Raw genomic sequence first — 25,824 nt, forward strand, 5'->3', positions numbered from 1 at the left:
GAAAGTTGTGAGGGATTCTCACTCTCTGTAGAAAAACTGATGAAATTTTGCTTGTTAAAAGAATGTGAATCTAAATGGAATGCTCCAATTTTGCCAGTCAAGCAGGCAAATGGAAGGCTATCCCAGTTAGTCCAAGACCTCAGAGCTATAAATGATAGAGTAGAAGATATACAAGCAGTTGTAGCAAATCCTTACACTTTGCTAACTCCCCTAAATGAAAGTTTAATGTTTCACAGTATTAGATTTGAAAGCTGCCTTTTTCTGTCTCCCTTTGAGTTGTGAAAGTCAAGAGCTTTTTGCTTTCAAATGGGAAAATCCAAAGACAGGGAGGAAAACCCAGCTGACTTTGGTGGTCCTGCAGGTGATGCCAGCTCAGCTGATGCTAAGGAAAAACCTCAGGAGCAGTTAATTGAGTGTGAGATAAGGAAAGGGTTTGATTTGTGCCAAGGCACAGATGTTACAGGATGCACGCCCGCTGTGCCTGAGATGTTACATTTTATAATACTACCTGTCCAGTCCCAAGTGTTTCCACCCCGTAGCCTTTGCTCTGGTCTGCCCCGGGCCCACTCCCTGGGAATTGAGTCTGGGGTGCATTTCGGGACCCTCTCTTCATCCCCATCACCATCCTCAGAGCACAAAGGGTACACGGTCACCCAGTTCTTGACTCTGTTCTGTTGTTCAGGCCAAGATAGGAGTGTTCTCTAAACAGCATAGGCCTTGCCTTGACAAGAGACTAAACATTTCTACTGAATTCAGGGGTAGGATTGATATGGGGAGCATGGAATGGGGTAGGAGGGTTGAGGAATGTGTAAACTAAAGGGTGCTAAAGGGTGAGGAATACAATATAGCTACTTCTAAAATTACTTCTACTATAATTACATATAAAGCTTATAAAAATTAGCAAAGTCAAAAAAAACCTAAAAGGGTCTTAAGGCATCACAGGGGTTTAAAAATATCCCCCCAATATTTGGAACTCAACTGGCAAAGGAACTGGAGGAATGGAAAAGTCAAACCCCTCTTGGAGCCTTGTTCCAGTGTGTGGATATTTTGATAGCCACTGATGCTGAGCAGCAATGTTGGGATCAGACACTATGGAATTTCCTTGGACTGGGTGGATATGGGGTGTCCCAAACACAAAGTGCAAGTAGTCCAGACCCCAGGAGCCTTCCTGGGCTTTGGAATTCTCCAAGGACAATGGAGGCTGGGCCAGGAACAAAAGAAGCAACCTGTCAACTGCCCCAGCCCCAGCAAAGGAAGCCCAGAGCGGGATTGCTTCCAGACTAGAGGAGAAGTGTATTGGGGCAGAGCTGACTTAGGAGACAGCCCCTGGGAAAGTCCTGGTTGGGAATTGTTTCCCAGTGGGGGCAGCTTTGTCCAGCGTGGAAAACAATTCTCTGGATGCACAGGAACTCCCCCAGCAGGTCATGGAATTGGGGGCACTCCTCTGCAGTGCCTCAGCCCAGAAAGCAGAACCAACTGTGCTCACTCCAGCTTTGGGATTGAGTCAAGGAGAACAAGTTAATCCTTGGACTTGCTTGAAGATCTCCAGAAACCAACAGAGGCTGCTGTCCTGCATTGCAGAGTGCACCAAGAGGGGGAGACCAAAGCAGAACTGGGGAATCATTTGGCCCATAATTCTGCCAAAGAGGCTGCAGAAAAAGGCACTTTAGAGAGTAAAGTTTTGTCTTTAATAACCCTGACAGAGATACCTCTCCCAGTAGAAAAAAATTAGTCTAGTGCTAAGGATTGTCAGCTCATTGAAACCTTAGAGCAAAATTTGCTCCAGGAGGCTGGGCAGTTACCCCAGGTGGGCAAATAATAGTCCCTGAACCAGTCTGGTGTGACCTGGTGGATGGGGAACATGAGGGTATTCCTTGGAGTGAAGTAAATCATTGAAACATTTGCACAAGTGGGTTATAAGTCCAAAACTGCCCCCAGTTGTACAAGCAGTGAATCAGCAGTGTGGTGTGTGAGAGAAATGATCCAACCCCTGCCAATGCAGTGGGAACAGGTGATGTAAAGTGTGGAAATGTTCCAGATGAATGTTGGCAGATGGATTTGACTGAATTGCCCAGAAAAGGGGGGTGTAAAGATCTCCTAGTCTTGGGGGATACCTTCTCTGGGTGGCCAGAGGTTTTCCTTGTTGCACTAAGAAAGTTTGGAAAGAGACTGCAATCCTGTTCAATGCAATCCTCCCTGTATTTGGGATGCCTTTGGGAATGTCATCAGAGGTTACCACTTGACTGTAGAAACAAAATGCTTCACTCTTGTTTTGCTCTTCTGAACACAGTTCAAACACTGTTGACATGGGAGGAAAATTTACATCTCTTTTTAGTGCCAAAGGTGATCCAAGTGTTGTCTAAAAGTGTCTGTATTAAGTAAGCAAGACTGTAATGAATCTGTAAACTGTGTGTGTAATGTAAAGCCCTGTCTGGCTGTCCCTGAAGTGCTGAGGCTGAACAACAGCCCCTGAGCCAAAGCTGAGCTCCAGATGAATCTCCCAACCTAATGGGCTGTGTCTCCATGTATCTGCTCATCAGCTAAAACTGTGTCTATTTGTTGGTACAAATGTGCTGTGATGGGACTCCACCTGTGTATCTGCTCCTGAACAGACAGGTGTGCTTATTAGTCAGATCTGTTAGTCTGGGCTCATTAGTGAATCCTGTTTGTACCTGTTCATTAATGAAATATGTCTGATTGTGAGCAAAATCTGATCTTTATCCTTCTGTATCTGGAGAGTGGTCAAGGCCATGGCAGTCGATGTCTGGCCTTGTTTGGCAGCAGATGGGGCAGGGGGAGCCTTGGTTTGGGAGAAGTAGAACATTGCTCCCAGTATTCTGCTCTGGCCAAATAAGGAACAATAGAATCTTAGAGAAGTCCTGGAGAATTGGATCAGGGCTGGAACTCAAGCAAACAGGATGTGAGCTGAGCTCTGGGGACCCAGAGAAGATCAAACCAAACATGCTGGTCTCTGTGGGGAAAAGCAGTGATGCTGAGAACCGAGGTCAAGAAGGGGACACCTGACTTTGGGGGGGCACCAGATGCCAAAAAACCCACCAGAGACCCCCAAAGAAGACCCCAAATGACCAAACAGGTACTTGCAATAGGGGTGTGACTGTGTAAAGCAAAGTAATGGACATGTGTTAAGTAAGGGAGAATATCCAATGCCTCTGGAATCAGTGTGTGTAATCCCAAGCCCTGCCTGTGTCCCTGAGCAGGCTGGATTAGAAGAACTCTCCTGCAGGCCTCCATCACGCTGCCCTAAAGAATGCCTGCTTCTTAACAGCCCAAACTGGGGTGAAGGGCTTGGGTTCTGCTGCTTGTGGGGATCATTTCTGGCCCCCAGATGGGACCCTGTGCCTGATCTCCCGCGGATCCGAGGGATCTCTGGATCTTCACGCCGGCCCCAGGACTTTCCTGGAGAAGAGCACAGATCCCTGGCCCAGTCTGGGATGTGGGGGAGATCCCATTGGATAATAAGGCATTCTTTTGGGGAATCCTGCTCATGTAAGATGTGTGGATCTTCCAGCACTTTGAGTGGGTTATTTGGTATTCCACAATTTGGTGTCTGGCTTTGTTTTCTCCACTGATCATTGTTTTGTGTTTGTATTTGTCTCTGTACTGTAACATTTGCACAGGTGGGTTAGGGGTGCAAAACTGACCCAGTTGTACAAGCAGTGAGTCAGCAGTGTGGTGTGTGAGAGAAATGATCCAACCCCTGCCAATGCAGTGGGAATAGGTGATGTACAGTGTGGAAATGTTCCAGGTGAATGTTGGCAGATGGATTTGACTGAATTGACCAGAAAAGGGGGGTGTAAAGATCTCCTAGTCTTGGGGGATACCTTCTCTGGGTGGCCAGAGGCTTTTCCTTGTTGCACTAAGAAGGTTTGGAAAGAGACTGCAATCCTGTTCAATGCAATCCTCCCTGTATTTGGGATGCCTTTGGGAATGTCATCAGACAGAGGTTCCCACTTGATTGTAGAAGTGGTACAAGAAGTCAAATCAGGGATGCATTATTCCAGAATTCCAAAGGCCAGAGCCCCTTGGGTAATTGAGAGGTTGTCTGAGAAGAAACAAAATGCTTTAGTCTTGTTTTGCTCTCCTGACAATAGTTAATTGGGTCTTGACTTGGGAGCAAAATTTACATCTCCTTTTAGTATCAAATGTGACCCAAGTGTTGCCTCCAAGGGATTGTTGGGTGTGCACTCATTTACCTGAAAAGACAAGAAGCCATTCACCATTTCTGCCTCCCCTATTCTGGCAGAAATGATTCCTGGTCACTGGGTGAGCACTTGTGTTCCCCAAAAAGTAGACCCAGCAGTTAGTGTGCAAGTACCCCCCCATCTCTGACAATCCTGCCTGTGTCCAAAGCTGTGACCCCCTAAAGGGACAGGAGAACTGGATTGTGTTAATGAAAGGGGCACGTTTGTGGGAAATCACACCCAATGTCCTCAAACCCTTCCTGCTGGGGAAATGACTGATCCTTGGCCGGTCCCCAATGGAACAGGGTGGTGTTGGCTGTGTGGAAATAACACCTGTGAAGGGTTGCCCCAAAGCTGGAAGAGCATTTGTATTTCAGCTTGCATCATGACTCAGTGCTGTAGCTGTTCTAATGCCTCGAGCTGTAAAATGAAATAAAGCTCCTAAGGCACTCCATCCCTTCAGGAGCTTTGTCTGAAGAAAAGGAGGGATTTGATGTGGGATATAGAACACTGCTCCCAACATTTCTCTATGGCCAAGGAAGGCAAACCATAATCTTGGAGAGGTCCTAGAGAATTCGATCGGGGATGTAACTAAGCAAACAGGATGGAAGCTGAGCTCTGTGCACCCAGAGAAGATCAAACCCAAACGTTACAGTCTTTGTGGTGAAAGGTAATGACACTGTGTCTGCTCAGAACCGAGGTCAAGAAGTGGACACCTCAACTTTGGGGGTCACCACATGCCAAAAAACCCCCACCAGAGACCCCTGAAGAAGACCCCAAAGGACCAACTAAGGACTTGCAATAGGGGGTGTGACTGTGTAAAGCAAAGTAAGGGAGAATATCTAAGGAATATAGAAACTGTGTGTGTGTGATATAAAGCCCTGTCTGGCTGTCCCTGAAGTGCTGAGGCTGAACAACAGCCCCTGAGCCAAAGCTGAGCTCTAGATGAACCTTCCAACCTACTGGTCTCTTTATCCATGTATTTGCTCCTTAGCTAAAACTGTGTATGTTTGTTGGTCAAAGAGGTACTGTGTGCAAAGACTACCCCTGTATCTGCCCATGAACAAAATAAATGTGCTTATTAGTGAGATCTGTGAGTCTCAACTCATTAGTGAATGATATTTGTATGTGTTCATTAATCAAATCTTATGTCTGATTGTGAGCAAAATGTGATCTTTATCTTTCTGTATCTGGAGAGTGGTCAAGGCCATGGCAGTCGATGTCTGGCCTTGTTTGGCAGGACATGGGGCAGGTTGACTGCCTTGGTTTTCCCCTTAAGCCCTGGCCAGGCTCTGGGTGGAACCCAGGAGGAGAAGGGAGCCAGATGGTTTTGCACACTCGTAGCTCTGTGAGCTTGTTTCTGCAAGGCCAGAAAAGCTGGACCCCCTCCCAGCAGAGATGGAACCCTCCCCTAGGAGTGGACGCCCTGGGTGGGATTCCCCGTGCCCGGGAGGGGTTCTCCAACCCTTGGCTGCGACCGGGGCTCCCCCGCTGCCGTGCGGGCCTGGCTGAGGGGAACAGATGAGGGCAACTGGGCAGGGACTTTTCTACTCACTCCAGGCACTCTTGGTAGGAACGATGAGGTCCATTACTGAGCTCAGCCTTTTGTCATTCTTTGCTGGTTTGCACTGCAGGAAAATTACACACTTGTTCTCCAAAGTTGGTGTCGGTGTCTCTTGTGCTGACCCTCGTCGTGGGCAAAACAGTTCCATGGGGCCCTGCAGTGTCACAATGGTCCCCTGATTCCATCAGACAACATTCCTAATGTACTGTCTAGACTAGAGGAAAATCACAGGAAGAGCCCTGGTTTGTTAGGACTTGCTTTGTCTGAATGACCCCTGTGGTGCTTTTGGTGCTGAGTCCTTGAGCCTCAGGTACTGAGGGGAGATTGCACAAACCTTTCCATTAGTCAGAGTCAGAAGGAGAACTCAAAATATCTCGAAGCATTAATGGGTCCCACTGAGGGGCATTCCCAATACAGGCTCCTCATGGACTCGCTGGAAGAGAGAATTGGAGGCCATGATTGCACAAACTTCTCTTGAGATTCAAAAGCAAAACCCAAAGGACTTTGAAAACCCTGCAGTCCCTTGAAGCATTAAGGACTTTCCTGACAAAGGGCCATTCCTGACAAAGCCTCCCCAGGGACTCTCCAGCAGATCCTTGGGGGCCGTGAGTGCAGGGAGGCAAAGGCTCTGTGCAGGCAGCTCAGATGTTGAGCACAGCCTGGCTTGGTTGGAGGCAGCAGAAAGGTCCAGCCCTGACCCCCAGCCCGGGGAAGGCAGATCCTGTCCCTCCCGCCTCGCTCAGGGCTCTGCCGGGGGCACTGCCTTGGGGGGTGACACTGAGGGAAGGACAAGGGGGTGCCAGTGCCCAGCCTGCCCGGGCCCTTTGCTGTGCCCTGCCAGCAGCAGCCTCCCCGTGCTGTGCCCAGGCTGCTCCTTTCAGCTGCTGGCACAGACAGGGCCCAGCTGTGCCTGCTGCTGTCCCATCCTGCGCTCAGCACGAGGGACGGGGCAGCCCAAAGAGAAGCCCCGTTGCTGGAGGGAGCCCAGGCCCTCGGGCACAGGGGATCTCCCAGGGCCTGTGCCAGCCAGGGGCCTTGTGCTGGGCTGTCACAGGCCAGGGCAGGGGCAGCTGGAGAGCCCCTGGCCCAGCCCTGAGTCACAGGCTGAGCCATCAGCTCCTGCTGAGAGAAGGGACCTCACAGGCCCTTCCCCAGCCACCTTCCTGCTCTTGGTCTGTCCCCTCCAGGGGCACAAGTGACCTCACAGCCCCTTCACAGCCACCAGCTTCCTACTGGGTGATGAGTTCCTGAGGCACAACTGACCCCTTGATACTGTACCCAACCATCCCCCCCCTTGTGGAGGACCACACACACATAAACTTGTGTCCTCAAATTTGTCCAGTAGATTCCCAGGATTTCCATAGGGAGATGTTCCTCACAGGAACTGCTGTGTTTGCACTGGTGCATTTGATAGCTCCACTTCTGCCTCTCTCTCTATTCTCTCTTCAAAGAGCTCTCCAAGGAGAAGATTCCTTGAACTGTAGAATAGCAGAGGCTGGCAGAGCCCCCTGAGCAGCCCTGCCCTGGCTGTGGCTGGGCTGCAGTTCCCTCTGCCCAGAGCAGCCCCTGTCCTGCTGGGTTGGTGCTCGTGGCTGCAGCGCTGTTGGTCCCAGCCCAAGGCTTTGGCTGTCCCTGGGCAGTGCTGGCCCCACAGGAAGCGTCTCTGCAACCACCCCACCCAATGGGCTGGGCTGGGCAAGTGTTTCACAGGGGACATGGCTGGGACAGCTGGGCTGGACTGACCCAAGGGATATTCCATTCCATGGGATGGCATGATCAGCAATAACTGAGAGAAAGGAAGGGAGAAAGGGCAGGGAGGAGGGGGAGAGACGTGGATGCTCTTTATTAATACATTTGTCTTCCAAAGAAACCTCTCCATGGACTGAATTCTTGCCTCCCAGGGGTTTTCTTTGTTTCTGCCTGCGGCCTCTGCTTTTTCCTTCCCCCTCCCCAGTTAATCTCCCTTTATGTTGACCAGTGATTTTTTCCCCTGCTTTCCCCCTGTTGTCTGACTGAGGAGGGGAAGTGAGGGAGCAACTTGGTTGTCACTGGATGGCCAGACAGGTTTAACCACAGTCACCTTGCCCAAACCTTCTCTTACAGGCACCCCCAGAAATGTCAGGTGTCCACACCTGAGCTTGGTCACGCCCTGCTCACCCCCTCCCCCAGGGCTGTTCAGAGACAGGAGTCCTTCCCTTGCACACAGTTCCTGGCAGCAGGGCAGTGTCTCCCTGGGCTCCTGCTGCCACTGCCAGGGGCTGGAAGCCCCTCAGCCCTGGGGGCTGTCAACTGCTCTGCCCCTCTCTGAGATGCCCCACGGCCTGAGGGGTGGACACAAGGAGCTCTGTGCACAGAAGCACATCCCAGGGCTGCATCCAGAGGCTTTCCCAGGGCATGTGACTCTCCAAGTGAGAGCTTGTCCCTCTGGATTTATGGCCCCCCAGGAACAGCTGATGTTTGTGCTCACTGGAGTTCATCTCCCCACACACACATAGTGCCCACACTGAAGTCTCCTCAGGACTAAGCAAAGATGGATTTTTGACCTGGTCACTTGATATCTCTCTGTGGAGAGACAACCAACCTCTTGCAGGTGGGGTGAGAGGCCAGGGCTGGGAATGGGGGTGGCAGGGGCTGCTCTGTGACAGTGGCCCTGGGGCACCTTCCCAGGCTGTCCCTGGAACAAAGACACAGCCCAGCCCCTGCTCTGCTGCTCCCTCAGGGCTGTGCCAGGAGCTCTGGCTGTGCCAGGACACTGCTGTGTGCCCCCACCCTGCACACTCCCACTCTCAGCTGGGCACTGGCATTTGCTTTGCCAGGGCATTCCTTGGGCACATTGCTGACAGGGACTGTGGAGGAAGAGCCTGAAGCCCTCCTGCCCTGCCCTCAGGAGATGCCCTTGGCTGATGCAGGTGCTGGTGTGGGGCCCAGCTCTGTGCCAGCAGTGCCAGGGCCTGTCCCTGCCTGTGATCCCAGCACGGACACGCAGCAGGACTGTGCCCAAGCTGTTAAGAAGGGGTCACCCAGGAAAGCTGTCCATGGAGTTGCTGCAGAGACCCAAGAAAGAAAGCAGCGACCTCTCAGACATAAGAGGACTGAGACCAATTCCTTTGATTGTGGTGGTGGGACCTCTGGCCTGGCATCACAAAGGTCAGACAGTGAATACTCTGACCAGGAACAGGAATGGAGGGTCCCTGCCTTCGGCCAGGAGGAGGAAAGGGATGGTCGGGTCTGCTGGACTGGGTGGGTTGGATGGCCTGGCACGTGGGATCCACAGAGGTAGATAAGGGTGCACAGAGCACACTGATGCCATCGAGGCACAGAAGTGCAGAACCCATCTGGATCTCTGGAGTGACAGGGGATGCCAGGAATTGTCAGTGTTGGAGGCTGAAGTGACTTTAACGGGACAATTGGGAAAAGCACCCCACTGTGACTGGCCCAGAGGCCCCTTGTATCCTTGCCATTGATTACCTCAGGAGGGGAGACTTCAAAGATCCCAAGGGGTATCGATGGGCTTTTGGTGTGGCTACTGTGGCTACAGAGAAGGTCAAACAATTACCTACCCTGCCTGTCCTCTCAAAGGATCCTCCCATTGTGGGAATGCTGCAAGTCGAAGACCAACAAGTGCCCATTGCCACCAGAACAGTGCCCTGAAGGCAGGATGGCACCAACTGGGACTCCACAATTCCCATTCAGGAACCAGTTCATCGACTGCAGAAACAGGGAGGGATCAGCAGGACCTGCTCACCCTTTACCAGCCCCATATGGCCAGCGTGGAAGCCTAATGGGGAGTGGGGGCTGACAGTGGACTATCGTGGCCTGAAAGAAGTCACGCTGCCTCTGAGTGCTGCTGTGCCGGACGTGCTGGAACTTCAGATGAGCTGGAGTCAGAGGCAGCCCAGTGGGGCCACAACTGATACTGCCCATGTGTTTTTCTCCATTCCTCTGGCAACAGAGTGCAGACCACGGTTTGCCTTCACCTGGAGGGGTGTCCAGTACACCTGGAATCAAGTGCCCCAGGGGTGGAAGCACAGCCCAACCATCTGCCAGGGACTGATCCAGACTGCACTGGAACAGGGGGAGCTCCAGAGCACCTGCAATATATTGAAAATATCACTGTATGGGGCAAAACAGCAGAAGAAGTTCTTGAGAAAGGGAGGAAAATAGTCCAAATTCTTCTCAGAACTGCTCTTGCCATAAAGCAAAGCAAGATAAAGGGACCTGCACGGGAGATTAAGTTCTTGGGAATAAAATGGCCGGATGGATGCTGCCCTGTGCCCCTGGATGTAGTAAACAAAATAGCATCTATGTCTTTACCAGCTAACAAGAAGGAAACACAAGCTTTCCTAGGCCTTGTGGGTTTCTGGAGGATGCACATTCCAGGTTACAGTCAGCTTGTGAGCCCCCTCTGTCGAGTGACCCGGCAGAAGAACCATTTTGAGTGGGGCATTGAGCAACAACAGGCCTTGGAGCAGATCAAACAGGAGACAGCCCGTGCAGTAGCTTTGGGGCCTGTTGGAACGGGAACAGCTGTGCAAAATATCCTCTACAAGGCAGCTGGGGAGCATGGTCTCACCTGGAGCCTCTGGCACAGAACACCAGGAGAAACCCGAGGTCGACCATCAGGGTTTTGGAGCCGGGGTTATCGAGGATCAGAAGCCAACTGAAAAGGAGATACTGGCAGCCTCTGAGGGGGTTCGAGCCCCCTCAGAAGTTGCTGGAACAGAAGCGTGTCTCCTCTTGGCACCACGTTTGCCTGTGCTGCACTGGATGTTCAAAGGGAACATCCCCTCAACTCATCATGCAACCAGTGCTCCATGGAGCAAGTGGAGCAAGCTTTGATCACACAGCGAGCCCGAATGGGAAAACCCAGTTTCCCGGGGATCCTGGAAGAGATTATGGACTGGCCAGAAGGCAGGGATTTTGGAGCACTGCCTGAAGAGGTGACTCGTGCCCAAGAAGCACCACCATATAATGAGTTCCCAGAAAATGAAAGAGGGGATGCTCTGTTTACTGATGGATCTTGCCGAGTGGTAGGAAACCATGGGAGGTGGAAAGCTGCTGTGTGGAGTCCCACACGACGGGGCGTTGAAGCTGCTGAAGGAGAGGGTGAGTCGAGCCAGTTTGCAGAAGTGAAAGCCATCCAGCCAGCCCTAAAGATTGCCAAAGGAGAAAAGTGGCCTGTGCTACACCTCTACACTGACTCCTGGATGGTGGCTAATGCCCTGTGGGGGTGACTACTGCAGTGGAAGAAGGCCAATTGGCAACGCAGGGGTAAAGCCATCTGGGCTGCTGCATTGTGGCAGGACATCACTGCACGGGTGGAAAACACGACTCTGAAAGTGCATCACGTCGATGCTCCCGTGCCCAAGGGTCATGCCACTGAAGAACATCAGAACAATAAGCAGGTGGATGAGGCTGCCAAGATTGGAATGGCCCAGGTAGACTTGGACTGGGAGCAGAAGGGTGAGCTCTTTATAGCCCGATGGGCCCATGGAACATCAGGACATCTGGGAAGAGATGCGAGGTACAGGTGGGCTCGTGATCCAGGGGTCGACCTGACCATGGAGGCCATCACACAGGTCACTCATGAATGTGACAAGTGTGCAGCAATTAAGGGAGCCATGCAAGTAAAATCTGCCTGGAATAGAGGGCGGTGGCTGGATTTCCAACATGGTGAGGTCTGGCAAATTGATTACATTGGACCACTGCCACAAACACACCAGGGCAAGAGCTACAGACTCACCATGGGGGAGGCAACAACTGGCTGGCTGGAAACATATCCTGTAAACCAGGCCACTGCTCAAAACACCATCTGAGGCCTCGAGAGGCACATTCTGTGGTGACATGGGACCCCAGAGAGAACTGAATCAGATAATGGGACTCACTTCTGGAATAATCTCACAAGTTCTTGGGCAAAGAAACATGGCATCGAATGGATCTATCATATCCCTTATCACCCACAAGCCTCTGGAAGACTGAGAGGTATAATGGACTGTTGAAAACCATGTTGAGAGCATTAGGTAATGGGACATGGAAACATTGGGAGGCAAATTTAGCTGAGGCCACTTGGCTGGTCAACACTGGGGGATCTGCCAACTGCCCTGGTCCTGCCCAAAGAAAACCCCTACACAGTGTGGGAGGGGATAAAGTCCTGGTACTACACATGGGGAAGTGAGGGGGGGAAGTCAGTGTGGGGTTCTCCTCCCACGAGAAAAGGCAAACCCATCTGTGGGATTGTCTTTGCTCAGGGACCAGGGTGTACCTGGTGGGTAATGAGGGAAGATGGGGAGACCTGGTGTGTGCCTCGAGGAGATTTAACCTTGGGGGAAAGATGATCTGTGTTCTGAGTTGTGTGTTGCAGGAGGTAAAGTAGCAGGAAGACATGAACCAATGAAGAACCAATTGTGTGAGGAGGAAGGAGAGTGCGATGATGACCCGGGACGGGCTGGTGTCGGTGCCCAACGATTGATTGTGTTGCTTCTGCTGTCCTGAGTACCCATCCTGATGGAATGGAGCCCAACATCTGGAGGGGTGGAAGAAGGCCATGAAAATGGGAAAATAAGACCTATCTGTAAAAGGGCAGGGAATAGCAGTTAATCAAAATGTATAAATATGTACGTTGGGTCTAAAGACAGTTTAGGAATGTTTAAGTAGCATGTGTTGGTAAGGAGGGATCTCAGTAATGCAGAATAAATACAATGGAATAGTCAGAAGATAAATAAATTATGTGGGGTCTCAGTATGACACAAATGGTGTGGAATAAGGGGTGGAGACTGTATTGGGCCTGGCTGAGCTGCAGTTCATTTCCCCAGAGCAGCACTGCCAGTGCTGTGCTCTGCACTGGGAGCTGGAAAGGTGTTGATAACACACTGGTGTTTGGGCCACTGCTGAGCAGGGCTGGCACAACATCAGCACTGTCACATTCCTCCTCAGTTGAGGGCAAGACCCTGGGAAGGGACACAGCCAGGTCAGCTGAGCCCAACTGACCACAGGGACATTGCAGACCATGGGAGGTCAGCTCAGCTCTAAAGCTGAGGCAGGGAGCAGGAGGGGGGCATTCATTGTCTGATGGCTGCCTGCTGAGGAACCCTCACAGGTACCCAAGCCCTGCTCCTCGGGAGTGGCCGACCATGGCTGCTCATGGGGAGTAGAGAACAAACCCTGCTGTCTTTCGCTTTAAATAAACTGCCTTATCCCAACCCATGAGTTGTTGTTTTTTTTCCACCTTACTCTCTCCCCTGTCCTGCTCGGAAGGGGAGTGATAGAGCGGCTGGGTGGGAACCTGGTGTCCAGCCAAGGTCAACCCACCACACACCTGAACACTTCCAGAGACTCCACCACCTCCCTGGGCTACTTGTTCCAGTGCCTGAACACTCCCTCAGTGGAAAAAGTTTTTTTTTAACATCTAATCTGTGCCTCACCTGATGCAACTGAAGGCCATTTCCTCTCTTCCTGTCACTAAAGGCTTTGCAGAAGAGACCAGCCCTGACCCCACTAAAACCTCCTTTCAGGTCATTGCAGAGAGCAATGAGGTCCCCCCTGAGCCTCCCCTTCTCCAGACTCAACCAGCCCAGTTCCCTCAGCCGTCCCTCAGCACACATGTTTTCCAGAGCCTTCCCCAGCTCCGTTCCCTTCTCTGGACACGCTCCAGCCCCTCAAGGGCCTTTTGGCACTGAGGGGCCAGAACTGGACACAGCACTCCAGGTGGGGCCTCCCCAGTGCCCAGCACAGAGGGGCAATCAGTTCTCTGCTCCTGCTGGCCACGCTCTTCTCCACAAAGGCCACGATGCCCTTGGCCTTCTTGCCCCCCTGGGCACACTCTGCCTCATATCCAGTCTCTGTCAAGCAGCACCCCCAAGTCCCTTCCTGCTGAGCAGCTCTCCAGCCCCTCTGCCCCCAGCCTGGAGCGTTCCAGGGGGTTGTTGGGAGCCAAGGGCAGGCCCTGACACTTGGCCTTATTGATCCAGCCTGTCCAGATCCCTCTGCAGAGCCTTCCTGCCCTCCAGCACATCCACACTCACACCCAATGTGGTGTTGTCCACGACTTTACTGAGGGGGCACTCGATCCCCTGGCCCAGATCATCCACAACGATGTTAAACAGGAGCAGCCCCAACCCTGAGCCCTTGGGAACCCCACTAGTGACCGGCCCCACCTGGATTTCCTTCCATTCCCCACCACTCCCTGGGCCATCAGACACTTTGTCACCCAGCAAACAGGTCCCTGGGCAAGCCATGAGCAGCCAGTTTGTGCAGGAGATGCTGGGGGAGATGGTGCCAAAGGCTTTCTGGAATTCCAGAGAGACACATCCCAGCCTTTCCCTCAGCTGCTGAGCGGGTCCTTTGTCAGAGAAGGAGATGAGGTTGGTCAGGCAGGACCTGCCTTTTCCAACTCCACACTGGCTGGGCCTGATCCCCTGGTTGTCCTGCCCGTGCCATGGGATGGCACTGAGGAGGATCTGCTGCATGGACTTCCCCGGTCCTGAGGTCAGTGGGACAGGCCAGGAGTTGCCCAGATGCTCCTTTTGGCCCTTCCTGGGGATGGGCATCCCATGTGCTTGTTGCCAGTCAGCTGGGACTTGTGCAGTTGTGCAGCACTGCTGGGCAATGAGTGAGAGTGGCTTGGCCAGCTCTTTCTCCAGCTCCCTCAGGACTCTTGGCTGCATCCCATGTGGGTCCAGGCACTTGGGGGGGTCTCACTGGCAGAGCAGGTCACTGACCATTTCCTCCTGCATTCTGGGGGCTTCACTCAGCTCCCCATCACCAACTGCCAGCCCTGGGAGCTGGGGATGCTGAGGACAACTGCTTTGGGTGTTAAAGACTGAGGCAAATAAAGCAATAAGTAACCTCATGGAACCAAGGACCACTGTGACACTGCAGGGCCTTCTGGAGCCCTGGGACACTGGGCAATCTCATGGAATCAAGGCAGCACTGTCACCCTGGGAAAACTCCTGGAATTCAGGGCCCATTGTGACACTGCAGGTGTCACACATGGAACAAAAGGAACCCTGGGATGCTGCAGAAACTCCTGGAACCAAGGGAGCATTGTGACATTGAGGGGGCTGATGGAATCAGGAGTCCATTGGGACAATCCAGGGCCTCATGAAATCAAAGGAATTCTGGGACACTGTCAAACCTCCTGCAACCAAGGGTTCCTGCTGACATGTGTGTCCTCCTGGAACCAAGGGAGCCCTGAGATATTTCTGAACCTCCCAGAATCCAGGGGCCATTGGGACCCTGCAGAACCTCCTGCATTCAAGTGGTCCTTGTGAAACTGCAGGCTCTCCTGGAACCCAAGGATTCCTGGAACACTGCAGAGCTCACGGAACCAAGGGGCCACTGTCCCACTGCAGCTGCTTCTGCAGCACAAGGGACCCTGGGACAATGGGAAATCTCCTGGAATCCAAAGGGCATTTTGGGACTGCAGGGCCTCATGGAACTAAAGGAACCTTTGGAAATTGTGGAAGCTCATGAAATCAAAGGGCTATTAAGACATGTGGGGCCTCCTGGAAGCAAAGGAACCCTGAGAATTTCTATGGGAACAAGTTAAGGCAGCAGCAGCTGCATTCAGTTAATCAGGATCAACCAGGAGTGTTTTGGCCTTGACTGGTGTTTTCCATCCAGAGAGGGCTGTTTGCCAAAGTGGAAACCACTTGGAACGCTCTGCAGGGCAGCCTGTGTTTTTCTCTGGTGGCTGAACACAGCCAGCACATGAGGGGAGGGGAATGTGTGGGATCAGGGCACTGCTTTGGGGCCATGCTGGGAATTCCAGTGGACTAAAAGACAAAGCCCAGGCGCTGTTTCCAAAGGAACCCCAAGGAAAGGGGGACACTGGAAAGATGGGAGGACAAGTCCCACAATGGAACTCTGTGTGAGCAGCCTCATTTTCTCCTTCAGCACCCACAGGAGAGGGGGCAAAAACTGGGGGTTGGGACCCCAAAACTGATTGGGGGGGATATTGGGGATTGAGGGGACAGTGGGAAATTGGGAAGAACAGGGAGAAGGGTGGAAAAGGGGGGGTGGTCTGGCAGGTCAAACAGTCCCATGGGGGTCTTTGGACACAGTGGGGTTCGCAAAGGGGGGTGGCCCCCCGGAGCTCCCAACTTCCTGTGGGGTGCTGGGAGCTGCTGGATCCAATCTCAGCCTTGGATTATGCCAACACTTTCAGTTCACGGGAATTACAGAGCTGTGACTGAAGCACTTCTGTCCCCCAGGTTTTAATGATGGCAAATAAAATCTATTGATAGAAATGAATTATTTAGGGTTCCAAATGATCAGACAAAAGATCTTCATCACAATTATTTACTGCACAATAGAAACACTAAAACTACCAGGAGTACAGGAGAAGAGAGGACAGTGCTCTACACTAAAGCAATTGTTGAAGCAATTCTACTCAAGCTGGCACAAAAGCAATAATTCTTGATTAGAGATGGATGGAACTCCCCCAGACCAAGGCTGGTGGGGAGATCTCTGCTCTCAACCTCCAGCAGTGACCTTGGGGGGTCCCCAGCCAAGGCAGGAATCTCCACACCCCCCAGGAAGGGTTCTGTTGGAAGAACCTGCCCCTGGGAAAGGGGACTGGCCCTTTGTGGTCGAAAGGGATGGACTGACTCGGGGATGACTTCCCGCACTCGGGGCAGAGGGAATCCTGCTTCTTGTTGCAGAGCACTGCAGGCACAAATTGGCTGCAGAGAACCTGGTCTCTGCACAGAAGCTGGTGGATGGAGAGGAGCTGGCTCTGGCCAAGGTTACTGTGTGCCATGCTTTAGTCCTGGCTGGCACCAAGGTGCTGATGACTGGCGTGGGGTCAGTGACACTTTACCTGCCTTGCTCAGGTGGCTGTGCTGCTCCTGTATCACACCTCTGTGAGCTGCAAGAGCCCTGGTGACTGGAATGAGTTTGACTACAAGACCCAGGTAATCCCTCTGGGGTTCCCTCCCTTGGGGTGCAGCAGGAGCAGCGGTGGCTTTCAGGGGGTGCTCTGAGACCTGCCCTCCTATTCTGGGTCCCCTTAAAAGACAGTGTGGAGTGGGTACTGCAGTGCTCACCGGTGTTTTTGGTCTGTCAAAGGCTTGTGGCAGCAAGTGTGGGCACCAGCATGGGTAGGCAAGGGAGCTGCCTGCTGCCCCAAGTCTGCTGTGGTTGCTTCCTGTGAGCTGCAGCAGAGCTGCTGACCCCATGGCTCCTCTGACACAGGTTGAGCTGGCATCAATCCTCAAATTTGTGCTGGATAATGAGGAGAGCCTGAATGAGAACCTAGAGCCATTTCTGCTGACGAAAGGTGAGTGCTGTGTCTGCTCATGCCTGAGGAGATGTGAGCTGGTCTGAAACCTCTTCCCACATTCCCCACACATGTACGGCCGTTCCCCAGTGTGGATGCGCTGGTGTAGGATCATTTCAAAGCTCTGCCTAAAGCTCTGCCCACATTCCCCACACTTGCAGGGCTTCTGCCCAGTGTGGATGTGCTGGTGCTTCACGAGGGAGGACCTCTGCCTGAATCTCTTCCCACATTCCCCACACGTGTAGGGCCGTTCCCCAGTGTGGATGCGCTGATGTTGGATCAGGATGGAGTTGCAGTTGAAGCTCTTCCCACATTCCCCACATGTGTAGGGCCCTACACCAGTGTGGATGTGCTCGTGAGTGAAGAGGCTCGAGCTCTTCCTGAAGCTCTTCCCACATTCCAGGCACCTGAAGGGCTTCTCCCTGCTGGGAGGCTGCTCAGGGACCACCAGCTCAGAGCTCCCCCTCAAGCTCCGGCCGCCTTCCCGGCACAGGCTGGCTCTTTCCTCCTCAGAGCACCCTGGGCTGGCTTTGGAGCCCCTCCTGCGGGGGGATCTCCGGCCCTTTTCCTCCCCACTGCCTTCCTGCGCCGGGGAGCCCTTCAAAACGGCCTCTCCCACCAGGCTCTGCCGGGGGGATTTGTCCTCCGGGCTCTCCGTCCTCAGCTCGGGGCCTGGGGCAGGAAGCAAGAAGGACAGGGAGGGGATTTGCCTCCGGCCCACAGGGAAGGCCAAGGACATCCCCCCAACTCCGGCCCCGGCAGGACGGCGGCGCCAGCGGGGTTGTCCTGCAGCCGGGGCCATGCTCGGCTGACAGAGCCAGCACAACACCCGCCCAAAGGGACACTGACTTCCTCCTCACCTGCCTGGGGGGCCCAAGGCATCTTCCTCTTCCTCACAGCCTCCTTCATCTGGCCAAGCTTTGGGAAGGAGAAATCCTGATGGGGGGGAAAACAAGAGCTGAGCACGTTGGCTTGGGGGTTCCTCCTGGCCAAGTCCATCTCTAGAACACATCGGGCATCTTGTGACCAAAAAAACCTCCAAAACACCAAGATTCAGCCCAGAAAAACAAAAACCACCAAGATTCAGGAAAAAAAACCCTCAGAAATATCGATATGAACCCCCCTCAAACTGCAAAAAGTTAAAGTTTAGCCAGTAAATACTCCAAAATATGAAGATTCAGCCAATAAAAAGGTGTTTAATTGGGAGGCTGAGGGGAGTGAGGTCATTTCACGAGCACTTGATTGAGTTACTATATATTAATAAAGAGCTGTATTATTGTAGTTTCACTTAAAACTTGCCAGGGCTGTTCCTCGAGCTTATCTGTCCCCCTGCCAGCCTGGGACTCCTTCTCCAAACCACCAATCCAAGTGTGCCAAACGCCCTGGTTGGTCAGTGCTGGCTGGGGCAGTGGGCACTCGCTGAGGGGATGAGAAAACTGCACCTGGGGCTGGGCTGAAAGAGGCTTCAGCACCACTTCTGATGGCCCAGGGGCAGCATCTGGCTTCTCCCAAACAGAGAGAGGGCACTTGTTCCTCTGCAGGGAGTCAAGGGCAGGAGGGTGACTCCTGCTGCATGGATGGAATGGCAGAGGATCCCTTGGGTCCCCAGGCTGGATCAGAAAACAGGAATATACACAAAAGGTCACCACAAAGATTTCTAGGGCAGTGTCCTGTAGGGAGGGGACAGTGTCACCCCACCAGGGCGGGGCTGGCAAGTGGGAGGCTGCTCCAGGGCTCTGCAAGAGGCCTCGTGCTCTGCTGGGCCCCAGCACTGGCTGGTCCCAACACCCCCGGCTGCCCCCGGCCCTGGGCAGCTCTGCTGCCACAGGCTGTGCCCTCACCGTGGCCCTGCAATGGCCCTGCCTGTCCCTCACCCGGGGCCCTGCCCACATCCCTGTCCCTTGGCTCTCTCTCTGCCAGCTCAGTGTGGGGCACACGGGCTGGGGGTCCCTCCCAAGCCCCCCGGGCAGCCGGCGTTGGCTGGGGGGATGTGAGGGCTGGGCCTGCTCAGCACAGCCCCGGCCTCGTGCCCAGCGCCTCTTTCCTGCCCCACACAAGAGCTTCCCGGCCCCCCCAGGGCTCCCCTGCTGCTGCCTCTGCTCCTGGCCCTGCCTTTGCTGCTCCCTTGCCTGGGGCAGGGGCTGCAGGGGGGGATGGCAGCAGCTTCAGCTCCACGGCACTTCCTGGGGGGAGCTCAGCCCGGGGGGACGGGCAGGGACCTGATGGGGATGGACAGGGGCCCAGCAGGGACAGCCAGGGCCTGCAGGGGAAGGCACAGGCACAACCTGGCCCCCCACACTGCCAGGGCTGTCTCTGCTCCTCCTTGCATGCTCCGTGGCCAGGCACAGTTGGTGTTCCTGGGTGCCCACCATCTCAGCACTTGCAGCCGCTCAAATCAGCGCCCGCAGCTCTGCAGCAAAGCCCCAGCTCACCTGGCACACAGGGGATGGACACAGCACCTGCTCGGGGATGGGCACTCACAGCTTTGTGCCTTCCCCACCACGGGGCTCTCCTTCCTCAGCAGCACCTCTGCCTTGCACTTATTCTCAGCCTCACCTCAGGGACAGCTCTGGGCTCACCTCCGCGCCACTTCTCAGCCTCACCTCAGGGCCTGGGCTCAAGGACAGGAACCTGCAGGGAGGGGACATCAGGTGCAAGCTGAGGGCTGCCTGCTTGCACTGGGCTGGGGGCTTCTTTCTCCTTCTACAACCAGCCCAGAACTCAGCCTGCTTTTCTAACACCACACATTTACAGACTAACCTTGCAGATAGATATGGACAGACATCTCTATCCCCCTGGGGATGGAGCCTCAAGCATGTGCTGCCATAGGAATGGCAATCAGAGAATCACAGAATCAGCCACGTTGGAAAAGACCTCCGAGATCATCAAGTCCAACCCTGGATCCAACCCCGCCGTGCTTCCCAGACCATGGCACTGAGGCCACATCCACTCTCACCTTCAACACCTCCAGGGACGGGGACTCCACCCCCTCCCTGCCCAGCCCATTCCAAGGCCTCATTACTCTCTCAGCAAAAAATTGCTTCCCAATATCCAACCTAAACCTCCCCTGGCACAGCTCCAGACCCAGCCCTCTTGTCCTACTGCTGCTTCCTGGCAGAACAGCCCCACCCCCACCTGGCTACACCCTCCTGGCAGGGACTTGCAGAGAGTCAGGAGGTCTCCCCTGAGCCTCCTCTTCTCCAGCCTCAACACCCCCAGCTCCCTCAGCCTCTCCTCACACCACTTGTGCTCCACTCCCTTCCCCAGCCTCGCTGCTCTTCTCTGCACCTGCTCCAGCCCCTCCAGGGCCTTCCTCAACTCAGGGCCCAGAGCTGGACACAGCACTCCAGGGGTGGCCTCACCAGCGCTCACTCCAGCCCAACAATCCCTTCCCTGCTCCTGCTGCCACACTCTTCCTCAGCCAGGCCACCATCCACTGGCCCTCTTGGCCACCTGGCCACACTGGGGATTGGGGGTACAGACCAGGACAGACCAGGACAGACCAGTATAAACCAGTACCTCCTCACTGCTCCCCAGATCTCTCCTAGAGCTGGGCCACCTTGTCCTGGGACACCTGAGCCACCCCAGTGCCCTCCCAGTACAGCCCAGTGCCCCCAGTACAGCCCACTGTGTTCCTGTCCCAGGGTGCCGGGTGATCCCTCTTTGGTGGGGTTGGAAGGGATTTGATGGGGGGGTCAGGGGGAGATTTGGGGGGATCTGAGGAGTTTGGATGGGGATTTGGGGGGTTTTGGGAGGCTTTGGGTGCATTTAGTGAAGTTAAAAGAGATCTTGGGGGGTCAAAGGGATCTGTAGGGGGAGGGGATTAAAGGGGAAATGGGGGTTAGGGGACATTTGGGGTGGTTAATGGGGTTTGGGGGGGTAGAGGAGGGGCAGCACCACAAGCAGGTGAATCCTGAGACCCCCCCTTGGTGTCTCCAAGACCCCTTTGGTGTCCCTAATTCCCCTCTTGACACCCCGAGACCCCCCTGGTGTCTCCAGTGTCCCCAGGGCCTCCCCATGGCCCCAATTCCCCCCCGACACCCCCAATTCCACTGTCCCCAAACCCCTCCCCACTGTCCCCACTGCCCCCAAACCCCATCCCTGATGTCCCCAACCCTCCATCTCACCCCAGGAGCCCCCCCTGGACCCTCTGACCAGAAAAACGCCCCCCCCCTCCCCCCCCTCACAGAAAGGCCAAGGGCATCTGGGGACACGTTGGGGACAGTTGAGGGGCTTTGGGGGGCACTGGGTGATTACTGGAGGTTACTGGGACACACTGGGGGGAACCAGGGAGCACTGGGAGGGACTGGGGGTTACTGAGGGAAACTGGGAGGGCACTGGGAGGGATTGGGGAGTTACTGGGGGATTACCAAGACACACAGGGGGACACTGGCTGGTTACTGGGCCATACTGGGGGTTACTGGGTGCACACTGGAGGATCACTGGGCCATACTGGGGGGCAGTGGGAGGTCACTGGGACACACTGGGTGGTCACTGAGGGGGTTACTGGGCTGTACTGAGGATCACTGGGAGGTCACTGGGATATACTGGGGGCACTGGGATCCCCTTACCCGGATGTGCTACATCTCCCCCCTGCACTTTAGGGGGCAACCCCAGGACCCCTCCCCTGGGGGCTGGGGGACCCCATGAACCCCACTGCTGGGCTTTAGGGGACCCCCGGGCCCCCCTGTGGGGTCTCTGTGTGCTGAGTTTTGGGGGTCTCTGGGGTTCAGGGCGGGCATTGGGATCCCCTTTCCCTGGGGTCAGTCCACCGACACAGAGACCCCATAAAATCCCCTCAGAACCCCTCAAATCCCCTCAGAAATCCACCTCTGGACCCATTGAAACCTCCTCAAAACCACCTCAAATCCCCTCAGAGACCTCATCTCCCCCCCCAGGACCCCCTAAACCCTCTCAGTGACCTGCAAAACCCACCTGGAATCCCCAGGCCCTTTCAGGGGACCCAAAAAACCCCCTCAGGGACCTTCAAAACCGTCTGGGACTCCCCAAATCCCACTAGAAACCCACAAAACTGCTTCAAAGACCCCCCCCAAGGCCCCCCCCAAGACCTCCCAGTTCCCTCGGAGACTCCAAAACTCCCTCAGGGATTCCCAAACCCATTCAGGGACCATCCACCCCCCCCCTAAGTCCCCTCAGGACACTAAACCCCTTCAGAGACCCCCCAAAACCTCCTCAGGGACCCCCCAGGGACCCCAAAACCACACAACAGCAGAAGAGCTTTCTGTAAAGGAAGGGAGCAAAGAATCTGAGAAGGAGGAGACCAAGGAAAAACTGAAGCAAAGCAATAAAATCATCCTGGCCCTTGCAGTTTTTCCTTCACCTTTCCCTCACTTTTCCCTTTTTTAGGGTTATTTTTTTGTTGGGTGGTTTTGATTTTTTTCCCCGAGGGACTTTCTCGGAATCGAATCTCCCATTCGGGTTCTTGGGAGGCCCCCGGGCCCCGCGGCCCCCGAGAGGGTTCCAAGGCCCCGCGCTCTGACCCTCGGGAACCCCCGAGCCCCCCCGCCAAACCCTCCCGAGCCCTCCAGCCTTTCCACCCACAGCCGCGCTCCCCGCAGCCCCCGAGGGGATCCCCAGACCCCGCTCTCCCGCACCCCCCCAGCTCTCACAGCACAATGCGGGCCCCGCCGCCATCAACGATTCCCGGAAGTCGACACGGCGCTCTGCGCGCGCACCGCCTTTAGACAACACCGCCGCAGCCAATCAGCGCGCGGCCACGCCCCCTTACGGCCACGGCCGCGCCTGCGCACTGCGCGGGGCACCACGGGAGTTGTAGTCCTTGCGGCGGGTCACAGCGGCCATTTGCACGTGCGGAGTGAGGATAATACGTTTTTCGGTTTTCTTCTTTTTCTGTCTTTTCTTTTTTTTTCTCTCTTTTTTTCTTTCTTTCCCCCCCCGTTTTTTCTTTCTCTTTTTCTTTTTTCCATTTTTTCTTTTTTCTTTCTTTTTTATTATTTGTCTCATTTTTGCCTGGTTTTTCTGTCCTTTTTTCTTTTTTTCTCCTTTTTCTCTTTTTTCTTCCTTTTTGTCTTTTTATTTGCTTTTTTATTTTTATTCCTTTTACATTGTTTCCTATCAGTTGTATTTTCAAGGAAGATTTAAATACATATCAAAACAATCTCCACGTACATATCTTACAACAACAGATAATCTGCCATTGTTCCAGGTCCAAGAGGATTCCCAAGATCACAAACACTGAGATACAAAGGGTACTCACACAAAAAACAGCTTTTCCTGCTTTTTTCCACAGGTAAAGCAAGTGTGGAAGGGGCACTTGGCCCCAGGCAAGATGCTTTTACAGCCACTTTAGGCAGCCCAAAGTGGATCTGGCTGGCAAGTGGGATTATGCCCATGCTTTCAAGGAGGATTTCCACAGTACATTGAGGGGAAACACTGAGGGCCATTTCTTCATCTGCTGAAGGGATGAGAAGAGGGGGGAGCAGGTGCTGTGGCCCCAGAGCTTCTCTCTGCTTTGGGGACACTTCTGTGTTCTCCTCTGTCCATTGAATTCCCAACAAAGAATCAAAAAGCTACAGGAACTCCAGTCTGGAGTGCTCAGGACATGTGGAAGCAGGGGAATTTTTCTTCCCAGCTGGGATTGAGAGTGCAATTGCACACTCCTTTGGAGAGCATTAACTAAGACAGCCCATTTCTGCCCAGGGATCTCCCAGGGGGAACTCAATCCGGGCTCTGGGCAGGTCCCTGCAGGGGCAGCAGCTTCCTCTGCACATTTGAGGGGATAAAGCTGCTCTAACCCTGCACTCCAACCACTCCACAGCAATTTAGGACCTCTGAGGACAGTTCCCCACTGTTTCCACCCCAGCAGAGACCTGAACACATCCCGTGGGCACTGTGTGACCACCCCTGGCATTAACACCCTGCAGGGATGAAGACACTGACTGTAAAGACACTTGTCTACCTGGAAACCTCCACTTTGTTTGCTACTATACAGCAATAACATTTTCTATTCATATTGCAGCCACAGACTTAACAAATAGAATTGCATATATTGTGCTTTAGACATTAAAATGCATTCCAAAGTCAGGCAATGCTAAACAATGAAAGTCTTAAACTCTCCCCCCCAAACCAGCCCCACTTTCTGGTTTCAGAACCAGCCCACTTCCTCACTCTCTTCACAAAGGGAGAAACTCTCCACTTCTGAAACAAAAATTCCCTCCCCAAAAGTGATCAGAAAGAGTCTACTAAGGCACTACTGCAAATGGAAGTTGTCTAATAACCATTCCTTCTAACTCAGGAAGGGGAGGAGGTGAAGAAAGTCACAACAAATGTTTGGATTCCTTCCTCTTCGACGTGTTCTCTTCCCTATCTGACGCTCTGGGACATGTGCAGGGGGGTCAGCATCTCTTCAAAGATGGCTCCTTTCACATCAGAGCCCCTCAAATTGGCTTCCTGCAGGTCACAACCTGATAGGTCACAATTTGGAAGGGAAAAGAAAAAGACGTGTCAATGGAATGCACCCAGAACTCTGTTCAAAGCTTTACTGGAAGTCCATTTACCTGAACTCCATTGTACTCTGAAGCTGGAGAGCTCAGCCAAAAGCCAGCAATCCCCCAAATTCCCAGCTGACTAGAGGAGAGAAAGGAATAGGATGGAAAATGAATCCTAACTCACTTCCAAATCAGTTCCTGCCAACGTTGCTCCCCTGAGGTTACAGTTCTTTAGTTTGGCGTTTCTCAGGTTAATTCCTGTCATCTGACTGCCCTCCATGGCCACTCCTTTCAGGCTGGCACCTGGAACACACACAGAAAGGAGTTCTGTGAGGAAAACCAGGCAGAAACACAGCAGCTCCACAGTGGTGCTGCCTCAGAGCTGTGTGGATTGGAGGAGGACAAGGGGATTTGGGGCTGAGATGGTCACAGACTCAGTGCAGCCCTTGTGGGCCCTTCTCAGGGTTGGACAAACCACAGCTGGACCTTTTCTGGGCCATGGAAATGGACAAACACAGGCTTCAGTTGGCACAGATTGACAAGGCAAAAGCTTCTCACCTTCCAGATTAGCTTGAAGGCCTGAGGGGTCCTCAGAGTTGCAGCCTTTCAGGGACGCTCCCTCTGCGTTGGAGCGCAGCATCTTCCCCCCTGGCAGGTTGGCACACTGGCACAGACAGGAGTCACTGAGAGCCGGAAGAACAACACCAAAGACAGTCAAGGATACAGTTTTAATTTCTGCTTTGGGAGTCAATCCCATTAAATCATTATTGTGAGGAAGTGTAAAAGCTTTGGGAACCAGAACAACTCTAGATCCTCCCTTTGGATTCCCATTAACTCAGTGCAGGTGCAAAGTGACTCCACTTCGTCCCACACTCTCCCACCCCTTCCCCATCATCCCCCACTCCCCAGCCCCCTCATGCTCAGTTTGGGGGTCCCACCCTCGTTTTTCCCCACTCTTCTGACCTCTCCCACCCCTTTCCCATCATCTCCCAAACCTCAGATCCCTCCCCCTCCACTTTTGGGGAGTCCCACTCCCCTCCCACTCAGTCTGGGGTCCCACCACCCCTTTACCCCCTCTGACCTCCCTTTTCCCACCGACCTCCCCCTTCCCACCCCCCACTCACCCGAGAGCTCCTCGCCCGCAGCCGGGGGGGCTCCCAGCACCACCAGTGCCCAGAGAAGTCCCCCAGAAAAGGGGTTGGATGGGGTCCTGGGTGGGCTTTGAGTGGGTTTAGGGGGTGCTTGGGGGTCTGTGGGGATCCCAGTATGATCCCAGTATGATCACAGTTCCCCCTGCATGGTCCCAGTTGC

The 25,824-nt window shown here is 53.9% G+C and overlaps 2 long non-coding RNA genes across 2 annotated transcripts in view; one reads left to right on the plus strand and one right to left on the minus strand.

Moving 5' to 3' along the window:
• The window catches only part of LOC135405712 (uncharacterized), a 958,894-nt gene that overhangs the window by 462,817 nt on the left and 470,253 nt on the right, over positions 1-25,824 (minus strand). The window lies entirely within an intron of this gene.
• LOC135405642 (uncharacterized) lies at positions 16,420-17,044 on the plus strand. Its single transcript, XR_010425896.1, has 3 exons — positions 16,420-16,510; positions 16,599-16,679; positions 16,960-17,044. It is a non-coding gene; the product is annotated as an uncharacterized LOC135405642 (long non-coding RNA).

This window comes from Pseudopipra pipra, chromosome W (genome assembly GCF_036250125.1).
Source record: "Pseudopipra pipra isolate bDixPip1 chromosome W, bDixPip1.hap1, whole genome shotgun sequence".
Taxonomy (NCBI): Eukaryota; Metazoa; Chordata; class Aves; order Passeriformes; family Pipridae; genus Pseudopipra; species Pseudopipra pipra.